The sequence below is a fragment of the Neomonachus schauinslandi genome, chromosome 11, assembly GCF_002201575.2.
Source record: "Neomonachus schauinslandi chromosome 11, ASM220157v2, whole genome shotgun sequence".
NCBI classification, from domain to species: domain Eukaryota; kingdom Metazoa; phylum Chordata; class Mammalia; order Carnivora; family Phocidae; genus Neomonachus; species Neomonachus schauinslandi.
In genome coordinates, this window is record NC_058413.1 from 16763643 (window position 1) to 16773487 (window position 9845).

Sequence of the window (9845 nt, forward strand, 5' to 3'; positions counted from 1 at the left end):
GGGATGATTCTTCCCCGCAGAGGGAACAGCGAATGCAAAGGCCCTCGGCTGGGAGTGCGGTTGCCCACTGGAGGAGAAGGGAGGCCCTTGCAGCTAGAGTGCATTAACCTGGAGAAGAGGGATAGGAAGGGAGACCTGTCAGGGGTTTGGGGCCAAATCGTTTGGGGCTCTGCTGGCCAGGGGAAAGACTTCGGTGTGATGGGAAATCATTAGCAGGTTTCCAGCTGGGGAGCGCCATGGTCTGGTTCACATGTTAACAGGACCATCCTGGTGGCTGTGTGGAGTGAGAGGTCAGGGGAGGAAGCCAGAGGCCGGTTAGGAGGCTGATAATCCTGATAATTATCACCAGACAGTAGCCATGGAGGCGGTCGGATTCTGGAAATGCTGTGAAGTAGAGCATCAGTCTTGCTGATAGATGAGAAGAGCAGAGTAGAGGAGAACCCCGAGGTTTCTGGACGGGGTGGTGGGCGGGAGGTGGGGGGACATTCGGGCAGGAGAGAATGCTCTTGAGCAGCCCACGAGGGAGCTAAGGTTCTGTACTGGCCAAGTCAAGTTTGAGATACGCATGAGACATCCAAGTGGAGGTGTTGGTGTGCTGTTGTCCATCTGAGTCTGAATACCAGGGCTGGAGAAACAAATGCGGGGTGATCTGTCTGTCGATGGTATTAATGACCGAGAGAGTGTCACAGTGCACTTTGGGCTTAAATGGCAATTGCTGTCATTTCTCGAGTCCTGCTTCATGTCAGACATACTATTATCTACCTTATCCTGTTCAGGCCTTGAGTCAACTCCAAGATGTAAGCATGATTACTTTCATTTTACACCTGAGGGAAAGGAGGCTCAGAGAGGTCAAGGTCACACAGGATTTGATCTGAATCTGTCTGGTTTCAAAGCCTTCGTGCCCTCAGTGGCCTGAGGAAAGTAATTGTGTGTCCTGAATTCTGACTGGAATGGGCTGACCAGTTCATTTGTGTTTGGTTGTCGAGGACCTCGGACGCCAGGCCACGGAGCTCAAATCCACGCAGAGGCAAAAATGTTCTCAGCAAAGGACCAGGGCCTCCTGGCCAACTGCCCTGGGTTGTTTCCTCCCGAGACCTCATCCTCCTGGACTTTCAGCCCTTTGACACCCCCTCTGGATCTGCCAGACAGCTAGAGGGCCAAGCAGGGAGAGAGGCCCAGGAGTCGCTATCAGCCCCTGCAGAAGCAAGCAGGGGGAGCACTGACCTTCCAGGCTCCCTGCTGCCCCGGAGACAGACAGCCCTTCCCCAGGACAGTCAGACTTCTTTTCTTCCTCCCTAGGTGTCCAGGGCTGGTGACAACTTTCCACATTCCCCCTTCCCAACCTGAGCTCTAAGACTCGTGAGACCCCAGAGCAGAAAGGCCCACAGGGATCATCTGGAACAATGCACTCACTCCCTATGGATGGGAAGACTGAGGCCAGAGAGCTGCATCTAGACCAGAGTCTGGGTCTCCTGCCTCCATCTCATGTCCATCTTCTGAGATCTCGGGGGACTGGAAACCTTTCTTTTCCTTCCCAGGGCTCCGAAACAACACAGGTGGCTCTCCGGGTGCTCCCTGGGTCTGCGGCAACAGCACCCCCCGAAGGTGGCAGAAATGGGGCCCAGCCATCTGCGCTTGACCCAGGCCTCCCACCAAAGTTTGAGAACCACCAACTGTGGGCTGGCCTCCCCGTGTCAGATCCTTCACGCCACGTGTCCTTCATTCGAAATCTGCTGACTCCTTCCAAACAGACACGATCGCGACACGTCCCCAGCTCCTGGAAGCGGACAGCTGTGGGCAGGCGCTGCTTCCGATCTGGCCCTGCCTCTGATTCTGGCCACGGTCTTGCCGCCCAGCTCCACGCAAGCGTGTCTGCCCTTCACGGAGGTTTTGACGGGCTTTGCTGCCCTGCCTCGAGCCTGCCTGTGCCCCCCACCCCCCACTGCTTCCTGGCCTGGCTGGGCCTTCTCGGGCACAAAGCCCCACACAGGCTGGAGGGGCAGGAGGAATGGTGCCCCTTAGGGTGAGCTTGGCCAATGCAGGGTGCAGCCAGAGCACACAGGTTTCCGCTTCTCTCCTGGGCTGCGTGCTCCTGGTGGTCCCGTGGATCAGAGCAACTCAGCTTGCCGCCCCCGCCCCCCCCATCCCAGGACACACTCCTGCTCTCTGGATCACACCCGCCCGCTAAGAGCTCACACCCAAATCTTGTCATAAGCTCTGCTTTCTCAAGACCCCAGGCTCAGACACGCCCTGTTACCGACTCACGTCCAGCTGTGGAGTGTCACTTCCTGCAAGGACAGAGGTGACACATGGAGCAAGACAGACTGCCCTCCTCAGGGCCCTGATAACCAATGCACGGCAGTACTGGGGAAGGTGGGACACCCTCCATGAGGCCTCCCTTCCTCGCCTTAGGGGTGAGGTTACTGTGATAGGAAATCAGACGCAGAGGAGATAGAGTGCCATGCTTTCTGGGAACGGAGATCCCCTCCCGTGTCCCTTTCTTCCACTTGTTCTCTCATCCTGTATTAGATGGGCTCCTCTCAACTCCCACCTCCGCAATCTCTAGATCCCCCGAATCTCTCTGTGATGACATAAATTGTGGTTACCACTTGCCGAGTGTTTGCTGCGACAGTGACTTCCAGAGCGAGACTCCCTGGGTTTGAGTCCTGGCCCTGCCACCCGTCACTTGGGCAACAACTTCAGGCAAGTTGCAATCGGTCTGTGCCCCAGTGTTCACATTTATAACACGGGGACAATACCTCCCTCGTAGAATTGTTAGGGAAGAAATGTTAACATAGGTAAAGTGTTGAGAGCCATGCAGGGCACACGGTACAATATAAGTGTGACTGTTATAATTATCAAGTTGTATTATCACCATAACCCTGTGGTCTAAGCACTGGCATCCAATTCTTCAGAAGGAAACTGAGGTTCAAGAGGTTGACTTGCCCAGGGTCACACAGCTGTTCGGAGGCAGAGCTGGTCCTCGAACCCTGTCTGTTCCAGTCCAGAGCCTCTGGCACCAAGGGACTAGTTTTCTGGTACTCAGGGACTGAGTTGCAGCTTTAAACTTTCTTCCATCTTGGGGCGCCTGGGTGGCTCAGTCGGTGAAGCGTCTGCCTTCTGCTCGGTCATGATCCTGGGGTCCTGGGATCCAGCCCTGCATCAGGGTCCCCACTCAGTGGGGAGTCTGCTTCTCCCTCTGCCTCTGCCCCTCCCCCTGCTCATGCTCTCTCTCTCTCTGTCTCCCTCTAATAAATAAATAAAATCTTAAAAACAAAACAAAACAACTTTCTTCCATCCTGAGGGGAGGGCTGGGCCCTGGTGGAGCCCCCCTGCCTGTGGATGGGCGGTATTTGACAGAGAAGACCATCCAGGGAGAATGAAGGGCTTCTGGGGGCCCTTGGGAGGCAGACCAGGCCCCCTTCCCCCAGACCCCACCCCCTTTCCCCCCAATCCACTTACCCATTCTCCCCAGCATCAGCTGTGGCCGGGTGGTGACGTCCAGGCTGCTGGGATCAGGGAAGGGATTTGTACATAACCGTGTTTCCAAAGCTGTATCCCAAGGAAAACTCATGTCCTCCGAGGCCTATGGGGGCTGAACAAAGAATAGCCCTGTGGCTAAAAATGCTTAGAAAATGTGGGGGTGCCCCAACATGGGCCCTTTCTCCCCCCAGGACTTACAAGAACCTTTAATACAGCAATATGGGCCGGGACTCTCCAGAGATAAGGGGAGGACACACGATTCCCAAACAGACTTCTGCAGGGAACCCTCTCTCCTAGGGACAGTCTTTCAGATTTGCAGAACTCGCTTTGGGCACAGCTGCTGTAGTGTTTGGCATACTCTACCCTCTTCCAGACGGACAGATTGCCTCAGCCAGATGGGGGCTTCCCTGGAGCGGGCTTCTCCTTCCTGGGAAGTCTGTTGTCAGCTCTGGGGAGAAGGTGTGAGTCACCCATCTTTGGGCTTTGGGCGCCAGCTCTGGGGTGCAGGGAAGGGGGTGTTCAAGGGGAGGGCCCGAGCAGCCCCTCTGGCCACACCCCAGTGGCCTAGAAAGTGAACGCCACCTCTAAAGGCCGACCCAATGGTGGCTCAGGTTCTGCCCTGATGCATCCATGACTATGGCCAGGGCGCTTGTTAAAATCAAAATTCTTCCAGCTCACAGCCCCGGCACACCGGTTGGTAAATAATTTGAATATCCTCCTTGGTGTCAACTATCAGTCCCCATCAGGTGCTCTAGCATCAGAGGACGTGAGCAGAAGAAGAGCATCAGACGAATGGTGTGAAAGAGGATACAGCACAGACCCGGGTCTCAGACCTTTCAGCCTCTTTCTCTGCCACTTCCTAGCTGTGTATCCCGGGAGGGGGGTTCCTCCCTCCGAGTCCCAGGATTCTCATCTACGGCCTGGGTGTTCCGAGGGTAAAGGAGACCTGTGGCCAGCACAGGGCCTGGGCCCCCAAGAATGTCGCTTGCTTCTTGCTTCCTCATGGTGCCCAGGGCAAGATGCCGGCAGGGAGCAGGTGCCTGGAGAGACACTCCTCCTCAGTGTCCCTTGCCCAGAACAACCTCCTCATTAAAGGAGCTGCTCCACATCCCCATCTAATTACCCTCTAACTGCCTGCTCCCTGCTGGGCCCTGCCTACTTGCCACCTCCTGCCTGGCCAGGAGACCCAGTCTAATTGGAAGGCACTCAGCCAGGCGGGACCCCACTCCTGCTGGGGACAGCAGTCCGGGTGGCAGGCTGGCCCTGCCTGGCTCCCGCAGGCCGCCTCCGGCTGAGGGGTGGGGAGAGTCAAGGCGAGTCTGGCTTGTCCTGAGTTAGTCACCCAGTGAGGGCAGGACGGGCCAGGGCGTCAGCTGAGCTCGCGCTGTTGGTGGCTCTGTAGAGGCTTATTTTTCTGGAAAAGCAATCTCAAGGAGTGACTGAGGGTGCACACTTGGAGCCCAACAGACCTGGTTTGGTCCTTGCTTTCTGCTTACCAGCCTGTGACTTTGAAAGCCTCCTCTTGGGGCGCCTGGGTGGCTCATTCGGTTGAGCATCTGCCTTTGGCTCAGGTCATGATTCCAGGGTCCTGGGATCGAGCCCCACATGGGGCTCCCTGCTCAGTAGAGAGTTGGCTTCTCCCTCTTCCTCTTCCTGCCACTCCTCTTGCTTGTGCTGTCTCTCTGTCAAATGAATAAATAAAATATTTAAAAAATAAATAAATAAAAGCCTCCTCTTGTCCTCTGTTTTCCCCTCTGAATGGGAATTCTATTGTGGGGAGGAGACGAGAAAGGGCCATAAAGGGTTTAACATAGAGCCCCGCCCACAGCGAGCCCTCCGTCGGTGCGCGCTCTTGCAAGAGTGGCACACTCCTGATTACAGCCCACCTTTCAGGGTCAGAGGCCCCATCCGGGGCCCTTTCATATATGTTACCCTACTTAATGCTCACAACAACTCAATGAGGTTATTTGCTTTTTCACAGAAAGAGAAACCGAGATTCAGAGGTAAAGTGACGTGTTCAAGATCATCCAACCGGTTAGCAGAAGAGATCCAAACCCACTGCTCTTTCTGCATCCACTCCTGGCATTCATTCACACATAACTGGGTGCCTAGTGTGTCCCCTACTTGATTCTGGCAAGGAGTGACCTCCAGGCTTTTTGGTCACCTTCACTTTTGTGACAAACACTGGAGCTTCATTTTGCACCCCCTCTTCCATGCACGCCTCTGCCATAGGAGTGAGAAAGCTACACACTCCATCGCCCAGACTCTTTATAGCTAGGGATGTATCTGACAGTCTGGTTGGGGCAGTTGGGACAAGCAGTAGTGGGAAGAGGTTTGGCCTTTCAAGGAAAACTTCGAATTCCTGATAAAGAGCTCAAATTCCACTAGTTCATGGATCAACTTCTACTCTCTTCCTTCTTTACATGCAGATGTGAGTTCTGGAGCTGTTGCAGCCATCTTGTGACCAGGAGACTTCAAACATAAGGATGAAAACCAATAAGTTAAGGATGTCCAAGAAGACAGGTTGGAATTCTGGGTTCCTGGTGACATTATTAAGACCTGAACCACCACTTCAATCACCTTAACCACCCACCCCCCACCCCTATTTGTTCAGGGGCTAAGTTCAGGCCAATGGTTCTCAAAGTGTGGTACCTGCTTGAACAGCATCATCAGGATCACAAAGGAATTTGTCAGAAAAGCACATTCTTGCCCTTCCCCCCACCACATGGATCTGCTCAATCAAAAACTCTGAGTGGTCTGGGTTTTTAACAAACCATCCGAGTGATTCTGATGCACACTGATATTTAGGAACCGCTGGCCAAGGGCTTTGTTAATCCAGAACTTGTTTACTTGCCTCTGAGGGCAAGTCTCCTTGATACCACATCTCTGAGCTTCAGCTCAAAGCTTTTTCTCTGCCTAGAATGCCCAATTTCCTCCTTCTCTGCCAGTCTTTTTTATTAAGTGAATTAATTTTAATCATAGAAACCCAGAATGGCAGAAAATTCAGCTGTTGCAATTTGGCAAGGTGCATGATTATTTTTCAGATTAGGCCTCGACCATCTCAGAGGGCTGGAGAAAAGCAAAAAGCTATAAAATTGCTCCATTAAAAAAAAAATATCCAGTTCCAGCTGGAAAACCCAGAGTTGGTGTTTCTCTCTCTCTCTCTCTCTCTCTTTTTCTGCATTAGACCAGAAGGAGTGATCAGTGAGCCCCAGTATCCTGACCTTCAGTGATCATGGTTCCTGTGGTCCCCCCTCCTGATAGGGCCACAGTCGGAGACTGGAGCTTGTCCACTGTGGCCGCCAGTATGTGGGGGGAGATGTTTTAGTTAGACTCTGCTGCATAACAAACCACACCAGATCTTGGTAGCTTAGACAATTTATGTTTCCCCTGGTTCTGTAATTGACTGGACAATACCACTGTGGCTGTGTCTGGGGTCAGCAGAAGGTCAGCTGGGGCCTGGGTCCATCTGGGGTGGTGGTGACACCAGATCCTTCTCTCTCCACATGGTCTTTCAGCCCAGACTTCTTCAAGGCCTGGTGGGCAGAGGGCACAGTCCCAAGAGGGCCAAGACAGAAGCTCAAAGGCCTGAGACTCCTACATCTGTACTTCTGGCGGGTTCTGTTGGTGGGAGCAAGTCCCAAGGTCAACTTACATGCAGGAGGATGGATTACCAGGCTCCATCCCTGCTGGGACACAGGGCAGTCATGCAGAGAGGTGGGCATCCTGGCCTGGGAGGAATTTGCAGCCTCTAAAGAATGCCCACATCTGTCTTCCAGCCACAAATGATTCACTTTCCTTCCTCAGCAGGTTATGTGTAGCCTGCTCCCAAGACCTTCAAGGTTTCCTCCAGTGCAACACCAGGTTCAGCGTCTGGAGTCTTGTGGTCTAGGTCAGGTCCGGATGTGGATGGTGCTCCCCTTCACCCCGGGCAACTGATCTACCCTCACATACCAGGTATGCAATGGTGAGACAAGATAGACTATTTCGTTTTGAAAAGGGAGGGACAGTAGACGCATGGTGATCGCTGGTCCATAACAATTCTGAAATCCAGCCAGGTGCTTGTGATCAAGTTCCTCTGCTCTGGGGAGAAAAGACATTCCCTGATTAGGGCCTGGTTCTGCCCCTGGGGGTAGCCTTGAGTCCATCATTCCCTTTGGCTGTTGGCTCCAACCCTGGGCTCTGCTGTCTGAGAGATTCTCCTTGTCCAGGAGAACTATTTGCACTGAGTAGCTTTCTTGGCTTGCTTCCTGTTTGTGAAATTCAGAGGGTTCTTTTTGTTTTGAACTGTTTGAGTTCTTCTTAGTCCAAACTAGGGGAACTCTGGTTAATATGATTATCTCAAATGTTATGGGTTTCTTATGAATCATACCTGGGGATACTCAATGCCCCAGAAGCCACATCATTCTTTTTGAGACAGATCTCTCTCTACCTTGGGTGTGCCACAGTTCAGCACTTGTAAGAGTCTTAGAAACCCTTTTCTACAGCTGAGAAGGCTTCACAGCAGTGCCTTTGACCATTCTGAGGTCTTAGTAAAGGGTCTTACAGGGGCACCTGGGTGGCTCAGTCGGTTAAGCATCTGACTCCTGGTTTTGGCTCAGATCATGATCTCAGGGTTGTGAGATTGAGCCCCATGTCGGACTCCATGCTCAGTGGGGAGTCTGCTCGAGAGTCCCTCTCCCCCTGCCCCTCCTCCTGTTCTCTCTCTCTCAAATAAATAAATATAACTTAAAAAAAAAAAAGGGTCTTACAGTCACATCCTTGATTTATTTTTACCCTGAGGCCATTTTGTACTCTGAGAATCCTTTACCAGGAGAGACTAGGGATAAGAAATGGTTTTATTGGGGTGTCAGGGTGGCTCAGTCAGTAAAGCGTCCAACTCTTGATTTCAGCTCAGGTCATGATCTCAGGTTTGTGGGATTGAGCCCCACGTCGGGCTCCGTGCTCAGCGGGGAGTCCGGGATTGTCTCTCTCCCTCTCCCTCTGTCCCCCCCACCCCCCGCTCATGTTCTCTCTTTCTCTAAAATAAATAAATTCAAAAAAAGAAATGGTTTTATTTGTCAACTCAGTACATTGTGGTGGTTTCCTATTGCTTCTAAATTCTGCTGCAAACTGAACAGAGCTCTCTTCGGCTCATTTCTCTATTCTTGTATCTTATCGCACATGGCAAAGGAAGTCCATTGGTGGTCTCCTCCACACTGGGCTTGGAAAGCTACTTGGCCAGACACGTACGTTCATTTGGTACATTTTCTATCTTCCAAGTATCGGCAGGTAACAGTCTTGCCACTTGTTCTGCCACGATGCAACATGTCCCCTTTCCCCAGGCTCCAGGAGCAATTTCCTCCCCATGGTTCCAGCTCCCACCGATCATTCCATCACTGTCCTTCCAGCCTCCACCCGTCTCCAAGGTCCCAGCACCAGTGCATACGAATTAGCTCTGGGTTATGGAAACAGCCCAGGCATCGTTGCCGATTTCTTTAACTGGTATCAGTTTATCAGCTTAAAAGAACTTGGCCCGCAACTTAGCAGTTTAAAACAAAGATCTAGGCTAGCTCCGGATCATCTAAGAGATTCTCTATCATGTCTTCTGGGTTCATGCATCCAGCTGCAGTCGGCTCCGAGATCAGAGGGGTTGGAAGGGCCTGGGCGCTCACTCCTGCTGCTGACAGTGGTGCCGACTGTGGGCTGGGTGCTGCGGTCCTCTGCGTGGTCTCTAATCCTCCAGGAGGCCAGCCCTGACTTCTGGACACATTAGGCTGGGGGCAGAGACCCCCGAGGGCAAAGGCGAAGCCAAAAGGCCTCTTGATGCCTGGGCTCCGATGAAACTCACACCACCTCACTCCAGCCAGATTCCATTGTCTCAAGGCCAGCCTCAATTCGAGGGAGTGGAGAAGCAGGATCTCCCTCTGGCTGGGACTCAGCGAGGTCATATTGCAGAGGGGCGGACGGCCGGAACGGGAAGAATTTGTGGCTGTTGACCAAGCTACCACAGAACTTCCTTGCTTCTCACGTTGTTTTGATTCTACATGATGGCTTCATGTTTCCTCGGAGACCTCATTATTGCAAGTCCATGCTTGGCTCCTATCTTTCTGTTAGGGATTGTTTAGTTGCGAGGAATAGAAATCACTCAAAATAGCTCCAGGGAGGTCAGGGCAGTACAGATATCATGGAAATGACGTGGTGTCGGGCCTCAGAAAACCTAGAGCAGGGAGGGAGAGAAAGGGATCGTTCTCTCATTTACTTTATTTCTCTCTCCTTCTTCCCCAGGGTCTTCCTTCTCTTCTTCTCCTTTTCCTTCTCCTCCTCCTTCTCCTTCTCCTCCTCCTCCTTCTCCTCCTTCTTCTTCCTCTTCTTCGTCTTTT